The sequence below is a fragment of the Carcharhinus amblyrhynchos genome, unplaced genomic scaffold, assembly GCF_965287045.1.
Source record: "Carcharhinus amblyrhynchos unplaced genomic scaffold, sCarAmb.v2.hapA scaffold_523, whole genome shotgun sequence".
Lineage (NCBI taxonomy): Eukaryota > Metazoa > Chordata > Chondrichthyes > Carcharhiniformes > Carcharhinidae > Carcharhinus > Carcharhinus amblyrhynchos.
Window position 1 is genome coordinate 40,337 of NW_027650263.1, and position 21,553 is coordinate 61,889.

The following is a 21,553-nucleotide window of genomic DNA, read 5'->3' on the forward strand; positions in this document are numbered from 1 at the left end:
TCAGTATTCACAGTGGAAGCTGATCTGGGAGATTTTGTTATGGATTTGCAGCAGATGGAAAAGATTGAGTACGTGAATATTAAGGAGGAGGATGTGTTGGAACTTTTGAATTCTATCAAGGTAGATAAGTCGCCGGGACCAGATGGGATGTACCCCAGGATACTGTGGGAGGCGAGGGAAGTGATTGCAGAGCCCCTGGCGATGATCTTTGCATCGTCAATGGAGACAGGAGAGGTTCCGGAGGATTGGAGGATTGCGGATGTAGTCCCTATTTTCAAGAAAGGGAACAGAGATAGCCCGGGAAATTACCGACCGGTGAGTCTGACCTCAGTGGTTGGTAAGCTGATGGAAAGGCTTCTGAGGGACAAGATTTACGAACATTTGGAGAGGTTTGACATGATCAGGAATAGTCAGCATGGATTTGTCAAGGGCAGGTCGTACCTTACAAGCCTAGTTGAGTTCTTCGATAATGTGACTGAACACATTGACGAAGGAAGTGCCGTGGACGTGGTGTACATGGACTTCAGCAAGGCGTTTGATAAGGTCCCCCATGCAAGACTCCTTGAGAAGGTGAGAGGGCATGGGATCCAAGGGCCTTTGGCCTTGTGGATCAAGAACTGGCTTGCCTGCAGAAGGCAGAGAGTGGTTGTGGATGGGGCTTTTTCTGAATGGAGGTCAGTCACCAGTGGAGTGCCCCAGGGATCTGTTCTAGGACCCTTGCTGTTTGTCATTTTCATAAATGACCTGGATGAGGAAGTGGAGGGATGGGTAAGTAAGTTCGCTGATGACACGAAGGTCGGTGGTGTTGTGGATGGTCTGGAAGGATGGAAAAAGTTGCAGCAGGACATAGATAGGATGCAGGACTGGGCGGAGAAGTGGCAGATGGACTTCAACGCGGATAAATGTGTAGTCGTCCATTTTGGCAGAACCAATGGGATGAACGAGTACACTATCAAGGGCAGGAGTCTTAGCTGTGTTGAAGAGTAGAAGGATCTTGGGGTCTGGGTCCACAGGACTCTTAAATCGGCCTCGCAGGTGGAGGATGTGGTCAAGAAGGCGTATGGTGTACTGGCCTTCATTAATCGAGGGATTGAGTTTAGGAGTCGGGAGGTAATGCTGCAACTTTATAAGACCCTTGTCAGGCCTCATTTAGAGTACTGTGCGCAGTTCTGGTCGCCTCACTATAGGAAAGATGTAGAAGCTATTGAGAGGGTACAGAGGAGATTTACAAGGATGTTGCCTGGATTGGGAGGCATGCCTTATGAAGTTAGGTTGAGGGAGCTGGGACTCTTCTCCCTGGAGAGACGAAGGTTGAGAGGCGACCTGATAGAAGTTTATAAAATGTTGAGTGGAATAGATAGGGTGGACTCTCAGAGGCTATTTCCCCAGGTTGAAATGGTCGCTACGAGAGGACACAGATTTAAGGTGCAGGGAGGGAGGTTCAGAAGTGATGTTAGGGGTAAGTTTTTCACTCAGAGGGTGGTGAGTGAATGGAATCGGCTGCCATCAGTGGTGGTGGAGGCGAACTCGCTGGGGTCTTTTAAAAGACTTCTGGATGAGTATATGGGGTTTAATGAGATTGGGGGTTATAGATAGGTCTGTAGGTTGGTAGGTGTTGATGTGATCGGCGCAACTCGTGGGCCGAAGGGCCTGTTTGTGCTGTAGTGTTCTATGTTCTATGTTCACACAGACTCTGACAGACACACACAAACTCTGGAAGACACAGACAGACACACATAGACTCTGACAGACACTTACACAGAAGTAGACACTAACAGACACGCACACAGGCTCTGACAGACACACACACACACTCTGACAGACACATACACATAGATACTGACAGAGAGACACACACATGGCACTGACAAACACTTACACAGAATCTGACACACACACACACACACATAGATATTGACAAACATACAGCGACACAGGCATGCACACACACAGACACGATAGACACATATACACAGACTCTGACAGACACACACACAGACACTGACAGATACACATACATACTCTGAGAGACACGTGCACAGACTGTGACACACACACACACACACACACACAGACTCTGACAGACAGACAGACACACACACACACACACACACACACACACAAACTCTGACAGACACATATAGACACTTAGACACACTACTGTTTGTCCATCGTCATCGATGAGGACCTCGACACCATTAGTCATTTTGAGGCTGGTTGCGGTGTGACTGAAGATGACTGAGCAGGCCAATTCAGGCACGGAATGTCCTGGCACATATTGAGCAGACTTGTGTAGACACTGTAGTTGTTGCACTGATGGCTCTGGACTTGCGCAGCTCGCGCTTAAGTTGTGCTTCAGTAATACACCTTGCTTTGTGAGCTTGTGATGTGGTTGTGTCAATGTCAAGCGACTTCAGGGAGGCTTTGAGTGTGTCTTCGAAACATTCCTTCTGCCCTCCATGTGAGCGTCTTCCAGCAGAGAGTTCCCCAAAAAGGAGCTGCTTGGGTATGCGCTGGTCTGACATACGGATGACATGACCTGCCCCACCGGGTCTGTGCTCTCATCAGCAGTGTGTGGACTGATGGGAGACTTGCTCTACAGAGAACTTCAAGACACACACACACACACAGAAATACATACAGACTCTTGCAGATGCACACACAGACACACTCAGTCTCTGTCAGACACACACACATAGACAGACAGGCACACATACAGACTCTGACACACACACACACACACACACGCTGACTCTGAGACACACACACACACACACAATCACTAGCAGACACACATACAGACTCTGACACACACACACACACACACACACGCTGACTCTGAGACACACACACACACACACACACACAATCACTAGCAGACACACATACAGACTCTGACACACACACACACACACACGCTGACTCTGAGACACACACACACACACAATCACTAGCAGACACACATACAGACTCTGACAAACACACACAGACATGTACACTGAGAGACACACGCACATCGACACTGACACTCATACACAGACTCTGACAGACACACAAACAGACTGACAGACAGACATACACGCAGGCACTGACAGGCACACACACGTACACTCTGTCAGACACACATACAGACAGTCACTCACTCACTCACACACACACTCACACACACACACTGACAGACACACACACCCATATACTCACACACTGATACAAACAAACACACATCAACTTCCTGATTGGTTGAAGTGTCTGTCAATCAGCAAATGGAGCTCCTGGATTTCTTCTTGGGTGGGCTGTTAACTGCTGGTGTTCTGATTGGCTGACATGACTGTCAGTCAGAAAGTTCAGCCTCTGATTGGCTTGTCCGCAGTAGAGACCTGTCATTGGTGGACTTGGCTGTCAGGAAGCGAGTGACAACTCTGGTTCATGCAATCGTTAGTCTGGCCTCTGATTGGCTAAGGTGGTCAGTTAGCAATCCAGTCACTGATTGGCTGAGGCCGTCAATGAGTGATCCCAGTTTCTGATTGGCTGTCCATCACTTTTGTTTCTTCATTAATTGAATAATTGATACAACCGGGTATTTCAGTGTGATTCTGACCTGCTCCCTGAATTTGGATTGAGTCACCATGTAAATAAATGTGTTTGTGCAGCAATTTAAATTACACAACATTGATCCGACTTGCTGAAATGTATATTCTGGAAGAGTGATAGAAATTAATCCTTTCACTTTCGAATAGATAAAAAATATAATATACACTGCCCAGAGGAGAATGAAAGCTCCGGATATGCTGAAGAGTAAAATCATTGACTTCCTTCTGCTCTCCATCTCGGGATCTCTGCGATTCTCTCCCTGAGTCTGAGCCCTTAGTCCCTTCCGGACTCGACTGGCCACTAAAATGTGTCTGACTGTCAGAGTGTTGATCAACAGGATTAAACCGAATGGGAGCAATGGGGTTAAAATCCGATCAAACCAGGAATATCCAACCCACCCAGGATCAGTCCAATAGTTTTCCTTTGTCTGACAGAACCACTGGACATTGTTGATTATCCTTCCAGTTTCATGTGTAAAGTAGAAGGGGATGTTTTTTACAGAGAGCAGAATGCCAGTTGTTGCCAGAACCACAGCCGCAGTTTTCCCAGTGCAATATTTAGTTTTCAGTTTCTGACAGCCAATGGCCACAAATCGATCAAAGGAGAAAGTGACGGTGAACCAGACAGAACAGTCAGTGGCTACAGACAGCAGGACACCTGTAACACGACACACAGAGGTGAGGGACAGGAAATTCGTGGGGAAATAATAATCACTTATTATGGTGAGAATTGGTTCAGTGATGATGAACAGTAGATCTGCTGTTGCCATTGCTACCAGGTAGCAAGTGGTGCAGGTGGAGAGGCCACACTTTCCCCGAGTCAGGATCACAATTCCCAGTAAATTCACTGCCAGAGAAAAAAGGACAAGAGCTGAGAAATGAGTGAATAAGCATCCTCCATGTGTGAACAGATAGTAAGAAGTGGATTTCAGTATCAATCCAATGGGCAGGTGTTCCTGAGATGTTGTTGGAGGAGTTGTGTGTGAGATTAACATTTCAGATTGGAAAGTAGCCAACGTAACACCACTGGTAAAGTAGGGACTGGGGGACAGACAGGTCTGATTTACACATGGATGGGTCTTTTTCTGCATGGAGGTCGGTCACCAGTGGAGTGCCCCAGGGATCTGTTCTGGGACCCTTCTGTTTGTCATTTTCATAAATGACCTGGATGAGGAAGTGGAGGGATGGGTTAGTAAGTTCGCCGACGATACGAAGGTTGGTGATGTTGTGGATGGTCTGGAGGGATGTCAGAAGTTGCAGCGGGACATAGATAGGATGCAAGACTGGGCGGAGAAGTGGCAGATGGACTTCAATGCAAAAAATGTGTAGTGGTCCATTTTGGCAGACCAATGGGATGAAGGAATACAATATCAAGGGTAGGAGTCTTAGCTGGGTTGAGGATCAGAAGGATCTTGGGGTCCGGGTCCATAGGACTCTTAAATTGGCCTCGCAGGTGGAGGATGTGGTCAAGAAGGCGTATGGTGTACTGGCCTTCATTAATCGAGGGATTGAGTTTAGGAGTCGGGAGGTAATGCTGCAACTTTATAAGACCCTTGTGAGACCCCACTTGGAGTACTGTGCGCAGTTCTGGTCGCCTCACTACAGGAAGGATGTGGAAGCTATAGAGAGGGTGCAGAGGAGATTTACAAGGATGTTGCCTGGACTGGGAGGCATGCCTTATGAAGATAGGTTGAGGGAGCTAGGTCTCTCCTCCCTGGAGAGACGAAGGTTGAGAGGCGACCTGATAGAGGTTTATAAGATGTTGAGAGGAATAGATAGGGTGGACTCTCAGAGGCTATTTCCCCAGGTTGAAATGGTCGCTACGAGAGGACACAGATTTAAGGTGCAGGGAAGCAAGTACAGAGGAGATGTTAGGGGTAAGTTTTTCACTCAGAGGGTGGTGGGTGAGTGGAATTGGCTGCTGTCAGTGGTGGTGGAGGCGAACTCGCTGGGGTCTTTTAAAAGACTTCTGGATGAGTACATGGGATTTAATGGGATTGAGGGTTATAGATAGGCCTGGTAGGTATGGATATGATCGGCACAACTTGTGGGCTGAAGGGCCTGTTTGTGCTGTAGTGTTCGATGTTCTATCTCTCACTTTGATGGAGGAAATCTGCAATTTCTGATCATTTAAATATTTCGGAGAGAGATTGCATTTTTCCTCTGAACTGTTTTACGGGATCAGTTCAGACTGTTAGACTTTGCAAATCTTACCTATTTGTGTTAGTTACCTATTTAGTTAGTTAGATCATTGCACAAATGGTAGTTTACAATACCAGCTTTTGACAGCTGCTGATGACAGATCGCGACACCAGTTTTTAACAGGAAGATTCTGCTGGTAAAGCTGCAACTCCACAAGTAACTTCGGAGACAGAGATTGTGGTACTGCTGGAGAAGGGTTTTGTACCGTAACCGGATTGAAGCCTGGGTCATGGCTGCAGCTGCCAGTTGGACGGTAATTCCTGATTAAATCTGGGGATGAATCACCACCAAGGAAGGAAGGCCCAGAGTTCTGGCTGGAATTGGACATTTGCATTGTGCTTGATACTAAGACTCAAAATGTAGAAATGTCCACTTGTATTGGTGTTCTGAGAGAACCAGCTCCTCCCAAATCTCGGGAATAAAAGCCAGAGTTTTGAAATAAAAGGGACTGTACTTTGGCTCACTAACAATCTCACAGTTATTATTTGACCTCAGCAGGGGGAAATGAGATAGGAATTGGTTTTCCTGTCTGCCGTCACTGCTGATGTCCCTCTCACATCGTTCCAGAAGGTGTGATGTTCAAACACTCCAATCCTGAGACAGTCTGCTTTGAAACGCATCCTGAGGAAATGAACAGCTTCTCCCCAGTTCAGGTTTGAACCACTTGCCTACTAGTTTGAGTGGTGTGGAAACATTACTGCCCATGGGATCCTGCTGTGCATCAGTGACCTGCAGCATACAGGCAACTGCAAATGGTAACTACACAACTGGAAAGGCAAATGAGCTCAGTGACAATAAAGCCCATTGGAGGGAGGAGGGGATAAAAATTCAACCCCTGGCCTTGATAAAGGCTGGTTCTCAGTTACTATGTCCTGTTTGTGTTTTTAGACAGAGTGCTGTGAGTTGGAGGATTTATTATTTTATGAGGGGAGTGGGTAGGGAAGGGGGTTCAATATTTCCGCCTCTGTCACCACAACTTTTCCTCTCTCCATCCATTTGCTTCAATATTGCGTCCTGTAATTAATAGAAAATAAAATCCACTGGCGTTTTGTTTTAATGTTGTGGGGTGCATGAGGGGTGTGCAGATGGGAAAGATGGTGGGGAACAGTTAGAACATAGAACATAGAACATTACAGCGCAGAACAGGCCCTTCGGCCCACGATGTTGCGCCGACCAGTTAAAAAACACTGACCCACTAATCTAAACCAATCCCTTTTCGTCCATAAACCTATCCACGGATCTCTTAAACGCCCCCAAACTAGGCGCATTTACAACTGCAGCAGGCAGGGCATTCCAATTCCTCACCACCCTCTTGCCCCTTCCATCTGTGTGTGGAATGGTGTTTTTAGGGCTGGAAAGGACAGTTACGTAGAACATAGAACACTACAGCACACACAGGCCCTTCGGCCCACACACTGCACCGATCATATCAATACCTACTAGGCCTATCTATAACTCCCAATCCCATTAAATCCCATATACTCACCCAGAAGTCTTTTAAAAGACCCCAGCGAGTTTGCCTCCACCACCACTGACGGCAGCCGATTCCATTCAGTCACCACCCTCTGAGTGAAAAACTTACCCCTAACATCACCTCTGTACTTGCTTCCCAGCACCTTAAACCTGTGTCCTCTCGTAGCGACCATTTCAGCCCTGGGAAATAGCCTCCGAGAATCCACCCTATCTATTCCTCTCAACATCTTATAAACCTCTATCAGGTCGCCTCTCAACCTTCGTCTCTCCAGGGAAAAGAGTCCCAGCTCCCTCAACCTATCTTCATAAGGCATGCCTCCCAGTCCAGGCAACATCCTTGTAAATCTCCTCTGTACCCTTTCAATAGCTTCTATGTCCTTCCTGTAGTGAGGCGACCAGAACTGCGCACAGTACTCCAAATGAGGCCTGACAAGGGTCTTATAAAGTTGCAGCATTACCTCCCGACTCCGAAACTCAATCCCTCGATTAATGAAGGCCAGTACACCATACGCCTTCTTGACCACATTCTCCACCTGCGAGGCCGATTTAAGAGTCCTAAGGACCCGGATCCCAAGGTCCTTCTGATCCTCTACATTGCTAAGACTCCTACCCTTGATATAATACTCCTGGTTCTGTTTCCCTGGGGTGGGGAGAATTCTGTTCTTTGTCCCCAAGGTTTATTGAATCCTCTGTGACCAGTCCTCATGTCAACGCCTAATCCCAAGGGTCTCAGGATACTTTTTTCCATTCACTTCATTCCATACAGTTACGGTGGTTAAGTTTATGAGATCAATTGTTAAATAAAACTGCAGCAGCCACAACAATTCATTTCACTCAGGATACAATTGTCAGTTTCCCAACTCTCTCACCCAATGTTCTGATCAGAGTGTGTTCTCAGTGAGGGAGAGAGAAGGAGAGGGTGTAAAAGAGAGAGAGAGGGAGGGAGAGAGAGAGAGAGAGGGAGAGAGAGAGAGAGGAAGGGTGAGGTGAGATGATAACCTGTGGGGGGTGGGGTTGGGGGAGAGGGAAGGGGACGTGTTTAGGACATTCTCCACTGTTTTATTCCAGCCTCCCCCCCCCCCCCCCCCCGCCCAGTCACTGAAACATATAAACTAGAAGCACGAGTCTGGCCCTGCACCACCATTCATTTTTATTGTCACCGATCATCAAATGTAATAACTTGATTCACTCTTAACCCAAATCCTTTGATCCCTTTCGCCCCTCGAGCTATATCTAATTGATTTTTTTGAAATCACAGGTTGCCTGTGAACTGCACACATTCAACACCCTCTAACTGAAGAAATTTCTCCCCCCCTCAGTTTGAGAAAGATTTTCCCTTATCATCGAACTATAACAGTTAGTTATGGATTCTCCCACCATGGGTAACACTCTTTCAGAATCGACCCTATCAAATCCTGTTTGAATTGTATAGTTTTTAATGAGATTCCCTCTCACTATTCGGAATGAATTTGCCTCAACAACATTCGGTGGGAGTGAATTCCACACATCCACCACCCTCTGACTGAAGAAATTTCTCCTCATCTCAGTTCGAAAAGGTTTGTCCCTAATCCTAAAACTGTGACCCCCTAATTCTCAACTCCACCGCCAGAGGTAACATTTTTTCTTCTGAATTGACCCTGCCTCATTCTGTTAGAATTTAATACGTTTCTGTGAGATCCCCTCTCACTCTACAAATTTCTATTGAATATAATCCTAACCAATCTAATCTCTCCTCATATGACAGACCTGCCATCCCAGGAATCAGCCTGGGAAACCGTTGCTATACTTCCGCTGTAGCAGGGACATTCTTCCTCAGATAGGGAACCAAAACTGTACAAAAATCTCCAGGTGTGTCCTCACCAATGTTCTATAAATTGCAGCAAATCATCCCTATCCCTAAATAACAATCATCTCGCTAGGAATGCTTTTGGCTCCATTGCTGCCTGCCGCACTGGCTGGTTCCTTGCGGTGAATGTTGCACGAGGAGACCAAAGTTTTGATGAGTATCCCCTCCCTCAATTTACACCAATTCAATTAATAGCTTGTCTTCCTAATATTCCTGTCAGAGTCAATATCCTCACAGTGATCCACATTAAACTGTATCTGCCATACATATGCTCACACACTCAACCTATCCAAATCATGCTGAATATTCTCTGTATCCTCCTGACAGCTCACCTTCCCACCCAGCTTTCTACCATCTGCAAATTAACCATTCAGTTCCCCCTTGTGTTACTAAATAAACCACATCCACTTCTTCCCCTCAGTCATCTCTATTAGTTCCATCCTCAAACAATTCCAAGATATTCCCATCATGGTTTCCCTTTTGGAAATCCATGCTGATTGTGTCTGATTATGACACTGCCTTCCAAATGCCGAGTTATGAAATCTTTGAATTTGACGCTTGCACCTTCCTCAGCACCAACGTTAGACTGACTGGTCTATAGTTCACTGTTTTATCTCTAGCTCCATGTCTGAATACCAGGCTTGCTTTAGCTTCCCTCCAATCTGTAGGAACCAGCACAAAGTCCAATAAAATTGGAAAATAACCACCACTGGATCTGCTATTCCCAGGAAGACTTCCTGACGTACTCTGGGATGAAAATTATCAGGACTTGGAGATTTATCCACCTTCAATCCCATCATTTTCCCCACTTCTCTACAAATTCAAATCTCTTTGAGCTTCTCTCTAAAACGTGTTTCTCTCTGAACTTTTGATACGTTATTCATTTCTTCCTTTCTGAAGATTGAAGCAATGTACAATTTAATTCCTCAGCTATTACTTTGTTTCCCGTTATGGGATCTCCTGTTTCTGACTGAAAAGGTCCTGGTTTGTCAATCTGTTTCTCTTTACAGACCCATAGAGATTTTTTGAAGTCAGTTGTTATGTTCCAGTGTAGATTACTTTCATCCTCTATATTTCTTGCCTTAATTAATTCCTTGCTCCTCCCAAAAGGTTGGATTGTTAAACAGCCTTTCTGTCCCTGAGGGTGAATCTATGACGGTGTGTTTTAGCTTTTCACCAATCCACACCTACAATTGTGTTTCAAATCTGGCTGCTCCCACATTGCAGCGTGATTGTGGGATCTTGCTGTGCAGGATGACCAGCAGGATTTCTGAAATGACACAGGAACATTTTATTTTGCTCAGAGACTTTCTAACCCTATGGCTGCTGCCCTTAATCTACATCCTTGGACAAAGAACAGCACAGGAAACAGGCCATTCAGCCTGGACCTGACCCCCCTGCTCAGGGGAAGAAGTTTCTTCTGAACTATCCTATCCATCTCCCTCATAATGTTGAACACCTCAATGGCGTCCATTCTCCGCGTTCATTGTTCGAATGAAAACAGCCCCAGCTTAACCAGTCTGTCTTCACTGCAGAAACACTGCAGCCCAGGCAACATCCTGGTGAGTCTCCTTTGTGTTCCTTCCAGAACAATCACATCCTCCTCTAGTGAGGCCAACACAACCCCTCACAGTACTCCAGCTGAAGACAAATGAATGTTTCACACATCTCCATCATCACCTCCCTGCTCAATCTTCTATACATCAACTAATAAAGAAAATTGTCATATCTGCCTTCTGAAGCAGCTGGTCATCAGAAGTTACCCACTGGAATGGAAAGCAATGGAAGGTTTATGTTTTTTGATGCGTTTAAACAGAAATTAAATTTTAAAAATCCAAAGAGCGGTTGTCCAGTCACAACCTCAACAGAAAAAAATAACTAACTTCAAAAGAGTAAAAAAAAATCAAGTAACACAGGTTGTGATAAAGAGCTTTCAGCAGATATTCCAAAATTACAATCATTCTCAACAAATTTCATGGAATGATTTTAGCAATTATCAGGAATGATCTGGTCAATGTCCGACACATGGTGTTTGTAGATGCCTTCAGTAAGTTAACGATAATAGACTTCAGTAATCTCAGGACACGTGGAGTCAGAGAACCAGCAGTGGAATGATTAGAAGCTGGTGACAAAGACACCACACGGGGAGTGAGAGTTCAATGGAATTTCTCTGATTACTGAAAGGTGGGAAGTGGTTTTCCATAAGGATCAGCACTGGGATCACTGTCCCTCACCACTTACATCAACAACATGGAATCAGGAAACAAAATTATATTTGCAAAATTCACCAACCCATCCAAACTCAGAATGAGAGTGAGCAGAGAGGAAGAAAAGCTGAAATCTATTTCTTTCCAACACAGAGCCGAGGTGTGGAAAAATTTCACATCCCACACTGACCACAAACATCATTAAAATAAAGACAAACTCCTCCTGTTTTCAACATATTCCAAAGACAGCTCCACAGTATGGACATCTCACTCACCAAATTTATATAGTACATATTTTATAGTATATAAGGTATATTTTATAGTATATATTTTACATTGAACCAACTTATTTCATGCCAATTCTTTTCATAAACACAATACAATTCTACATGGACAGATAGTGCCAGATATTAATGGAGACTTCGATCAGATATCCCACTCAGGTGAAAGAACCACAATCACTACAACTTTACTGATTTTACCGGGCGGCACGGTAGCACAGTGGGTTAGCACTGTTCCTTCACAGTTCCAGGGTCCTGAGTTCGATTCCCGGCTTGGGTCACTGTCTGTGTGGAGTTTGCACATTCTCCTCGTGTCTGCGTGGGTTTCCTCCGGGTGCTCCGGTTTCCTCCCACAGTTCAAAGATGTGTGGGTTAGGTTGATTGCCCATGCTAGAAAATTGCCCCTTAGTGTCCAGGGATGTGTAGGTTGGAAGGATTAGTGGGTATAATATGTAGGGATATGGGGATAGGGACTGGGTGGGATTGTGTTCGGTGCAGACTCGATGGGCCGAAGGGCCTCTTTCTGCACTGTAGGATTCTATAATCGATGATGATCTTTACACTGACAAATATACCCTACAATACTTATTCACTGGGTGTCAGGTAATCCATTCTGGTTAGTCATCCACACTCAAATTTTGATAACATTATTACTCCCACCAAACATTACTTCAGAGCGATCACCTTCACTGATAGTAATCTTACAATAGATAAGATTGAGTAGTTCACTATTCCATAGCCTATAGAATCCTACAGTGCAGAAAGAGGCCCTTCAGCCCATCGAGTCCATATCGAACACAATCCCACCCAGGCCCTGCCCCCATATCCCTACATATTACACCCACTAATCCCTCTAACCTACACATCCCTGGACACTAAGGGCAATTTCTTAGCACGGCCAATCAACCTAACCCGCACATCTTTGGACTGTGGGAGGAAACCGGAGCACCCAGAGGAAACCCACGCAGACACGAGGAGAATGTGCAAACTCCACACAGACAGTGACCCGAGCCGGGAATCAAACCCAGGACCCTGGAGCTGTGAAGCAGCAGTGCTAACCCACTGTGCTACCGTGCTGCCCAATTCAATATTATTCAATACATTAATTTCATTGAGTCGTGAACCCGTGCGTAACACACCGAGGCTCACTGTCAGTTGATGAAAAGGATTAAAACCACAGAGATATTTCAAGCCATCTGATTTCAGTAACTTACACCATTCACCTGGAGTCTGTATAACAGTGACAATGAGATCAGCATGGAGCATTTTCATTCAGAGTTTAAAATCAGATTTACACATCCTGAATGGTTAGAGTCACTTACCAGGAACACCAACAATGGCAATGATTGGGTAGAATATTTTCTCAGCTATCTCAACTGGATAATACATCTTCAGTACGAGGTGATGTCCTCTTCCAGCTGCTGGCAGTCCCTCGATCTTAAACTCTGAGCTTATATATTCCCAAAGCCTTTCATTTATACACTGTAAATTCACCTCTGGGACCTTGTGACAGGTTTGAAGTTTTTTTTTAAATGCATGAACAAACAGATTATGACATTGAGTTCAGTGATGCAAACTGTTTATTTTTAGGCTTGACTTACTTCTTTCCAAACACTGGATTCTGCTGATCACATTTATCAACGAATAATAACAGGGAAGATACTGTCCACACAAACTCCATCAGTCCCATCTCTAGATCTCAGATAGTTTCAGTGATATCTGTCACTGGACTGTGACATTCAGTATTTGAGTTTCAATTGTTACTGTGTCTCTCGTGATCATTAACTGTGGACATTTTGTGATCCCAGAGAACCATAGAAAATTACAGCTCAGAAACAGGTCCTTTTGGCCCTTATTGTCTGTGCTGAACAATTTTTTGCCTCGTCCCACTGACCTGCACCTGGACCCTATCCCTCCACACCCTCTCATCCATCAACCCGTCCAAGTTTTTCTTAAATGTTAAAAGTGACCCCACATTTACCACTTTATCCGGCAGCTCATTCCACACTCCCACCACTCTCTGCGTGAAGAATCCCCCCTAATATTCCCTTTAAACTTTTCTCCTTTCACCCTTAACCCATGCCCTCTGGTTTTTTTTCTCCCCTAGCCTCAGTGGAAAAAGCCTGCTTGCATTCACTCTATCGATACCCATCAAAATGTTATCATCCGTCATCAAAGAAGAAATAGCGAGGCACCTAGAAAAGATCATGGCTGATCTGAAGTGGATCAGTTCCACTTTCCCACTTTCTCCCCATAACCCTTAATTCCCCTGTCTATTGGAAATCTATCTACACGTGACTTAAATATTTTCAACGAGGCAGCCTCCACCACTTCAACGGGCAGAGAATTCCAGAGATTCACCACCCTTTGAGTGAAGAAGTTCCTCCTCAACTCCGTTCTAAACTGCCCTCCCCTTATCTTGAGGCTGTGCCCTCTAGTCCTGCTGTCCTTTCTAAGCGGGAAGAATCTCTCTACCTCTACCCTATCCATCCCTTTCATTATCTTATACGTCTCTATAAGATCCCCCCTCATCCTTCTAAACTCCAATTGAGTCTCTCTTCATAGTCCAACCCCCTCCGGGCTGCCAGGGCCAATGTGCCTGATTCCACCACCTGATGGCACATTAGCAACATTGAAGAGACATCTGGATTGAGACATTATTGGAAGTGAGAGGGGTACAGACTGAGGGAGTGCAGAGGTTTCTTTTTAAATAGGGCATCATTATCGAGACAGGTTTGGAGAGAGTCGAAGGGCCTGTTCCTGTGCTGTCCGTTTATCTGCCCTTCCTTCTTTGAGTGTGTGCATCAGGAAAGATACAACTAGGGTAAGAGACAGTTCGACAAATCAGATCACAAGACTGTGCTCCTGCTACACGCTTACAGCAAAGGCTTCAGGGGGGATGATCCATCAAATAAAGTCATGTAATGTTGGTCCGAGGAATCGAAAAATCTCCTACGGAGCTGCTCAGATATCCGTGGACTGCTCAGAATTTAACAACGCTGTGAGCAGCCTGAAGGAGTGTGTCACTACAGTAACTAACTTCATTAGGAAATGTGTAGGAGACTGTGTGCCCAAGAACATATCGCATGTGTTTCACAACCCCAAACCATGGATGGACAGGGATACCCACGGCTTGCTGAAGTCCAGGTCTGAGGCATTCAAGTTTAACGACCCTGATCGATACAATACAGCCAGATATCATCTACACAGATGCCAAAATGATGCCAAAAGCCAGTACTGAACCAAACTAGTGCCCCATGTTAGCCATAGGGGCCTCCACCGACTATGCTAAGGTCTGCAAAACAAAGTAGGCTGCAAGATGGAAGCATGTAAATCACACGCCCATTTCTAATAAGCTTAATGTGTTATATGCCCGTGTTGAGCATGAGGTCAGCAAGACCATGCCCTCCACCCTCAGATGAAGCTGTGTCTGAGGTCAGCATTAGAACATAGAACATTCCAGCACAGTACAGGCCCTTCGGCCCTCGATGTTGCGCCGACCAGTGGAACCAATCTAATGACCCTCTAACCTAAACTATTCCAATGTTATCCATATGCCTATCCACTGACCATTTGAACACCCTTAAAGTTGGCGAGTCCACAACTGCTGCAGGCAGGGCATTCCACGCCCTTACTACCCTCTGAGTAAAGAACCTACCTCTGACATCCGTCCTATAATTACCACCCCTTAATTTAAAGCTATGTCCCCTCGTGTTAGCCATCACCATCCGAGGAAAAAGGCTCTCACTGTCCATCCTATCTAACCCTCTGATCATCTTGTATGCCTCAATCAGGTCACCTCTTAACCTTCTTCTCTCTAACTAAAATAACCTCAAGTCCCTCAGCCTTTCCTCATAAGACCTTCCCACCATACCAGGCAACATCCTGGTAAACCTCCTCTGCACCCTTTCCAATGTTTCCACATCTTTCTTATAATGCGGCGACCAGAACTGTACGCAATACTCCAAGTGCGGCCGCACCAGAGTTTTGTAGAGTTGTAACATGACCTCACGGCTCCGAAATTCAATCCCTCGACCAATAAAATGTCAACATAAAGATCAAAGCCAAAGGCTCTGCAATCTCCACAATAGCAATGTTCTTGACAGATACATGAATAGTCAGGGAGTGTCGTGTATCAATGCTTGCTTGACGGGCCAAAGGGCCTGTTCCTGTGCTGTTCTGTTCTTTGTTCATGATGACATCATGGGGAAGGTTCTAGAAAATATTTGGAGCATTGGGTTCAGCCGTTCAGTTGAATTTGTGCCTCACTTGTTCCTGTGGGCTTGTTGGGTTTTGTTTGGTAAGAGGATGAAGACATGTGGACCCGAGGTGAACAGATAGCATTAACATTCAGAGCAGCTGGGATATCATTGGCTTGAGGGGCTGAGTGGCCTCCTCCTGATCTTACATTGCAATCATCCAATCCAAATCCGCCAGCATTCCCAAACTCTGATTTTGGAAACCCACGCGGACACGGGGAGAACCTGGAAAATCCACATACACAGGGGGAGGCCCAAGGCACAGCACAAGGCAGAGTCTGATGGAGAGAAACTATCTCCTGGTGTGGGATAGTCCAGGACAGGGGAGCAGAGTCTTCAGACTGGAGCAGAACTCTTCAGGGAGGTTGTTTGGAAGCACTGATTCCCACTGAAGATGGAAATCGGGAAGTCTGACCCTGGAAATGTTGGGAGTTAGTCAAACGTTTCCAAACTGAGCTGGCGAGTTATTTGTTAGCTCAGGTTATGAAGGGATGTGGAATCAAAGCAGCTCCATAGAGTGAAACTCATGGTCAGCCATGATCAAATTCAATGGTGGGACAGGATGGAGGGGCTGAGTGGCCTCGTCCACTTCCTCTGACCTGCCGCCATTCCAGAGCTCTGATTGGCTCTGGGTATTACAGACTCCACCCCCTCTCCCTCATTGGTGCCTGGATTGATCACCAATTCCTGATTGGCAATCTGACAGCCAGTCAGCATTGGGGCTGTCATTCCCGGGATTGGGTGGGGGATATATAAATTCAGGAGCTTGTGTTAGGAAGGGACACTTCTAGAACTTTCCAGGTAGCAGGAATCGTGAGGATGGCTTCCCAAGTGTGTGAGAACTACCACAAGGACTGTGAGGATGCTGTGAATAAGCAGATCAGCCTGGAGCTCTATTCCTCCTATGTTTACCTCTCCATGGTGAGACTTTGTGATGATTGGGGTTTAAATTTAAAATAATGGTCTGGTTGTGTTCTGAGCAGGTGCAATATCTTTACCCATGAATTTGGCTTTAAATGATAGTTGTTGCTGATAAATGTTACTGAGGGACAGGATCTTGTTAGCAGACTGCTCCCTGTCTGGAATAACTTGGCCTGATTCTGAAGAGTTTCCATCTGAAACAGGCTCTGTGAAGCTTCTGACAGAGGATTAACATTAATGTCACAAAGCCACTGTGCAGAATGGCTGGGCCTCCAATCCCCTTGGAGGATTGATCTTTATTGAGGGATAGAGGGTTCATGGGGTGAATCTGGTCACATTATCCAACTTGGATGGAATTAAATTTAATTGGGTCCCCATCCCATTGTGGGGAGAGATAGGGGAAGACTGTCCCACTGTTACGTTAAGTGTGGGCTGAATGAAGCAAAATTTCAGCTCCTTAAAACTGAGGCCTGGATGGAGTGGATGTGGGGAAGAGGTTTCCATTACTGGGTGTGACTGGGATCATGGGGTGGAGCCTCTGAGTGAAGAAGTAACTCTGGAACTGAGATGAGGAGGGATTTCTTCAGCCAGAGAATGGTGAATTTGAGCAATTTATTGTCACAAAGCTGTGGAGACTGGATCATTGAATGTATTGAAGGCAGAAGTTCTCCATTGGTAAGGGGATAATGGGTTTGATAAAGTTATTAACCATGATTAAATGCTGGAGCAGATTCAATGGGCTAAACAGCCTAAATGTTGTGTGTCTTCTGAGTCAGTAAATGACTTGCAGTGACTGTTTGGAATTCCAAGTGGCCCCTGGATAATCTCTGATCTGACTCTCTCCCTGCAGTCTACTTACTCTGACCGGGATAATGTTGCCCTGAGCCACTTTGCTGCATTCTTCAAGGAGCACTCACATGAGGAATGGGAACACAGAGAAACTGATGGAATTCCAGAGTAAATGTGGAGGCAAAGTCATCCTGGAGGATGTCAAGATTGGATTTGTCTTTGATGCAATGTATTTTGCTTCAGAAAGTTCACATGGATTTGTAATACTGGGTTCAGAGCATCAGAAGTGATAAAACCTCTAGTGAGTTGAGGATGGGTGGGGGATTAGTCAGTGTGGTTTTGATCATTTTGAGCTGGAGAAATGTGGAGGGAAATCATTCCAGTATAAGAAGAATGAGTGATTAATGGCACTTCCCATTGCGTGGCTACTCTTAGCCAATGCACTGACTGTGTCCAGTGATGGTCTTTGTCACTACTGATGAAGTCTAATCTCCAGATGATGATATCTGGTTCTAACCTTAAACTATAAGCATCACATCTTTTTGGGGTTGTTTTTAGAAGCCAGAGCAGGATGAGTGGGGCAATGGTCTAGAGGCAATGCAGAGAGCTCTGCAGCTGGAGAAGAATGTGAACCAGAGTCTGCTGGATCTGCACAAACTCTCCTCTGGGAACACTGACCCTCATGACACCAAAGTTGGAGGTGTGGTAGATTGTGAGGAAGGGTGTCATAGTCTGCAGGGAGACTTAGATAGGTTGCAGAGCTGGGCCGAGAGGTGGCGGATGGAATTTAATGCGGAGAAGTGTGAGGTAATTCACTTTGGTAGGAGCAACAGATGTGTCGAGTATAGGGCTAACGGGAGGACTTTGAATAGTGTGGATGAACAGAGGGATCTAGGTGTGTGTGTACATAGATCCCTGAAAGTTGGGAATCAAGTAGATAAGGTTGTCAAGAAGGCGTACGGTGTCTTGGCGTTTATTGGTAGGGGGATTGAATTTAGGAGTCGCAGTGTAATGTTGCAACTGTACACTACTCTAGTGCGGCCGCACTTGGAGTACTGTGTGCAGTTCTGGTCCCCGCATTACAAGAAGGATGTGGAGGCGTTGGAGAGGGTGCAGAGGAGGTTTACTAGGATGTTGCCTGGTATGGTGGGGAGGTCCTATGAGGAGAGACTGAGGGATCTAGGGTTGTTTTCGTTGGGAAGAAGGCGGCTAAGAGGGGATCTTATTGAAACATATAAGATGATTAGGGGTTTAGATAGGGTGGATAGTGATAGCCTTTTTCCTCGGATGGAGAAAGCTAGCACGAGGGGGCATGACTTTAAATTAAGGGGGGGTAGCTACAGGACGGATGTCAGGGGTAGGTTCTTTACCCAGCGGGTGGTGAGGGATTGGAATGCCCTGCCTGCTGCAGTTGTAGATGCGTCTAGTTTGGGGGCGTTTAAGAGATCTCTGGATAGGTTTATGGACGAAAAGGGATTGGTATAGGCTAGTGGGTCATTGTTTTTGTAACTGGTCGGCGCAACATCGTGGGCCGAAGGGCCTGTTCTGCGCTGTAATGTTCTATGTTCTATGTACATAGATCCCTGAAAGTTGGGAATCAAGTAGATAAGGTTGTTAAGAAGGCGTACGGTGTCTTGGCGTTTATTGGTAGGGGGATTGAATTTAGGAGCCGCAGCGTCATGTTGCAACTGTACACAACTCTGGTGCGTCCGCACTTGGAGTATTGTGTACAGTTCTGGTCCCCACATTATAGGAAGGATGTGGAGGCTTTGGAGAGGGTGCAGAGGAGGTTTACCAGGATGTTGCCTGGTATGGAGGGGAGGTCCTATGAGGAGAGACTGAGGGATTTGAGGTTGTTTTCGTTAGAAAGAAGGCAGCTAAGAGGGGATCTTATTGAAACATATAAGATGATTAGAGGTTTAGATAGGGTGGACAGTGATAGCCTTTTTCCTCGGATGGAGAAAGCTAGCATGAGGGGGCATAGCTTTAAATTAAGGGGGGGGTAGTTATAGGATGGATGTCAGGGGTAGGTTCTTTACCCAGAGGGTGGTGAGGGATTGCAATGCCCTGCCTGCTGCAGTTGTAAATGTGCCTAGTTTGGGGGGGTTTAAGAGATCCGTGGATAGGTTTATGGATGGAAAGGGATTGGTTTCGGTTAATAGAACATAGAACATTACAGTGCAGAACAGGCCCTTCGGCCCACGATGTTGCGCCGACCAGTTAAAAAACAATGACCCACTAACCTAAACCAATCCCTAGTGGGTCATTGCTTTTTGACTGGTCTGTTACGTTCTATATGTAACTCACTGATATGGGATACTGGATAAATGGGAATGGTGACATGTTACTGTCTCTGAATCTAACTGGGGATTGGTAATGGAGAGAAGACAATGCTGCCCCAGTAATCCTGGGATATAAATACACTCTCCAATCCCTTGGGATTGCACTATCTATTGAGGAAATCCAACTAATACTTGTTGCTGTGAGATGTTAATGACTTCTCCTCCTCCTCTTCCAGCTGTGTGACTTCCTGGAGACTCTCTGCTTGGATGAACAAGTGAAGATGATCAAGAAGCTTGGAGATCACATCACCAACCTGAAGAGACTGGGAGTGCCTGAGAATGGCAGGGAGAGGACCTGTTTGACAGGCTCATCCTCAACTGACTGGGATTCAAATGGAAATGTCAGCTCTGCTGCACTGGAAAATAAAACATTTTTGTCTGTGTAATTCTGTTGCTGATTTTCATTATTTTGACTCCTTTAAATCCCAATCCAGCTTCCTAAAGGTGATCCAATTCCTGCCCAGGACAATGACACTGATTCAGAAACATGGGGGATTTTTTGTGTTAGAAATGTGCAGTTTCCCCCTCAGTGTGGGTGAAAGCCCCCCATGCTGTACGGGCATTGCATTGAATACAATGTCAGCCCTTTTCCAGTGTGGGGAATCTCTGCCTCTCACTTGGCAGAAGAATGAGCTTCCTAATTCTGATACCTTGTACGAGACGGCCTCAAACCCCCTCCCTGTGTTAGTGAGGGTAACTCTGTATCTGGAGCAGTGAGTGGCAGCTTCACAATGCAGCTTGATGGTGAGTGAGTGAATACAGAGTTACCGTGTCCAAATATCCCCCATCCGGGGGAAGGGGGGGAAATATTACATTTCATTTGTGTTCACTGGGGTGGGATTAAAACTCCATCAGGCCTTTAATGGGGATTTTATTTTTGGAATGAATTCAATTTCAGGGGAACTCACTGACTGTTATTTCACTCCTATTAAAAAGGGATGAGCAGAAATAGGCCATTCGGCCCAACAAGTCTGACCCACCATTCAACAAGATGGTATTTCTGATCCTCTCCATTCCACTTTCCTGCCTCATCCCCACTGAAATAATCATCAGCTCCGTGATTCTCCCACCAAACTGCATCACTTCACATTCTCCTGCTTTGATATCCCATTCCCCAGGGACTGACCGAGGGGAGGGGGACGTGGCGACCAAGGGGCGTGTTATCCGAGGGGAGGGGGATGTGTAAATACTAATATGTTGGAGTTATATTTTTCTGAAAAGTGAATGGTTTTGGAGAGTGTCAATGACTCTATAACAGACGGGGGATTTTTTATTTAGTTATTTGAAGGTCCAGGAGTTAAAATATTTAAAGGGGAAAAAATAAATAATTTGTGTAAATTATATTTTTAGAACATAAGAAATAGTGTGAGAAACACAGCTCACAGTTAAACAATTTAGTCAAGTTCTGAAGGAGCAAGATTTTATTTTACGTTCTTGCAAGACCGGGTGTCCAACAAAATAGGCACACCTTACATCGATTTGCAGCACATTTTATACTTTTTTACAAGCATTGTAATGGCTTTGCAATGTGGTGTTCTCCCCGAATTGGTGGTCCCTGTCCCATCTATGTGTTGTCATTCCCCTATTGGCTCGAGGTGCCCCAAGTTTCCATCCCCTCTACTCCCCATCTAACAATGTCTCCT

General features: G+C 45.6%; 1 pseudogene; it reads left to right on the forward strand.

Moving 5' to 3' along the window:
• Window positions 1–16,677: 16,677 nt before the first annotated feature.
• Window positions 16,678–20,296, forward strand: LOC145339535 (ferritin, middle subunit-like; annotated as a pseudogene).
• Window positions 20,297–21,553: the final 1,257 nt, after the last annotated feature.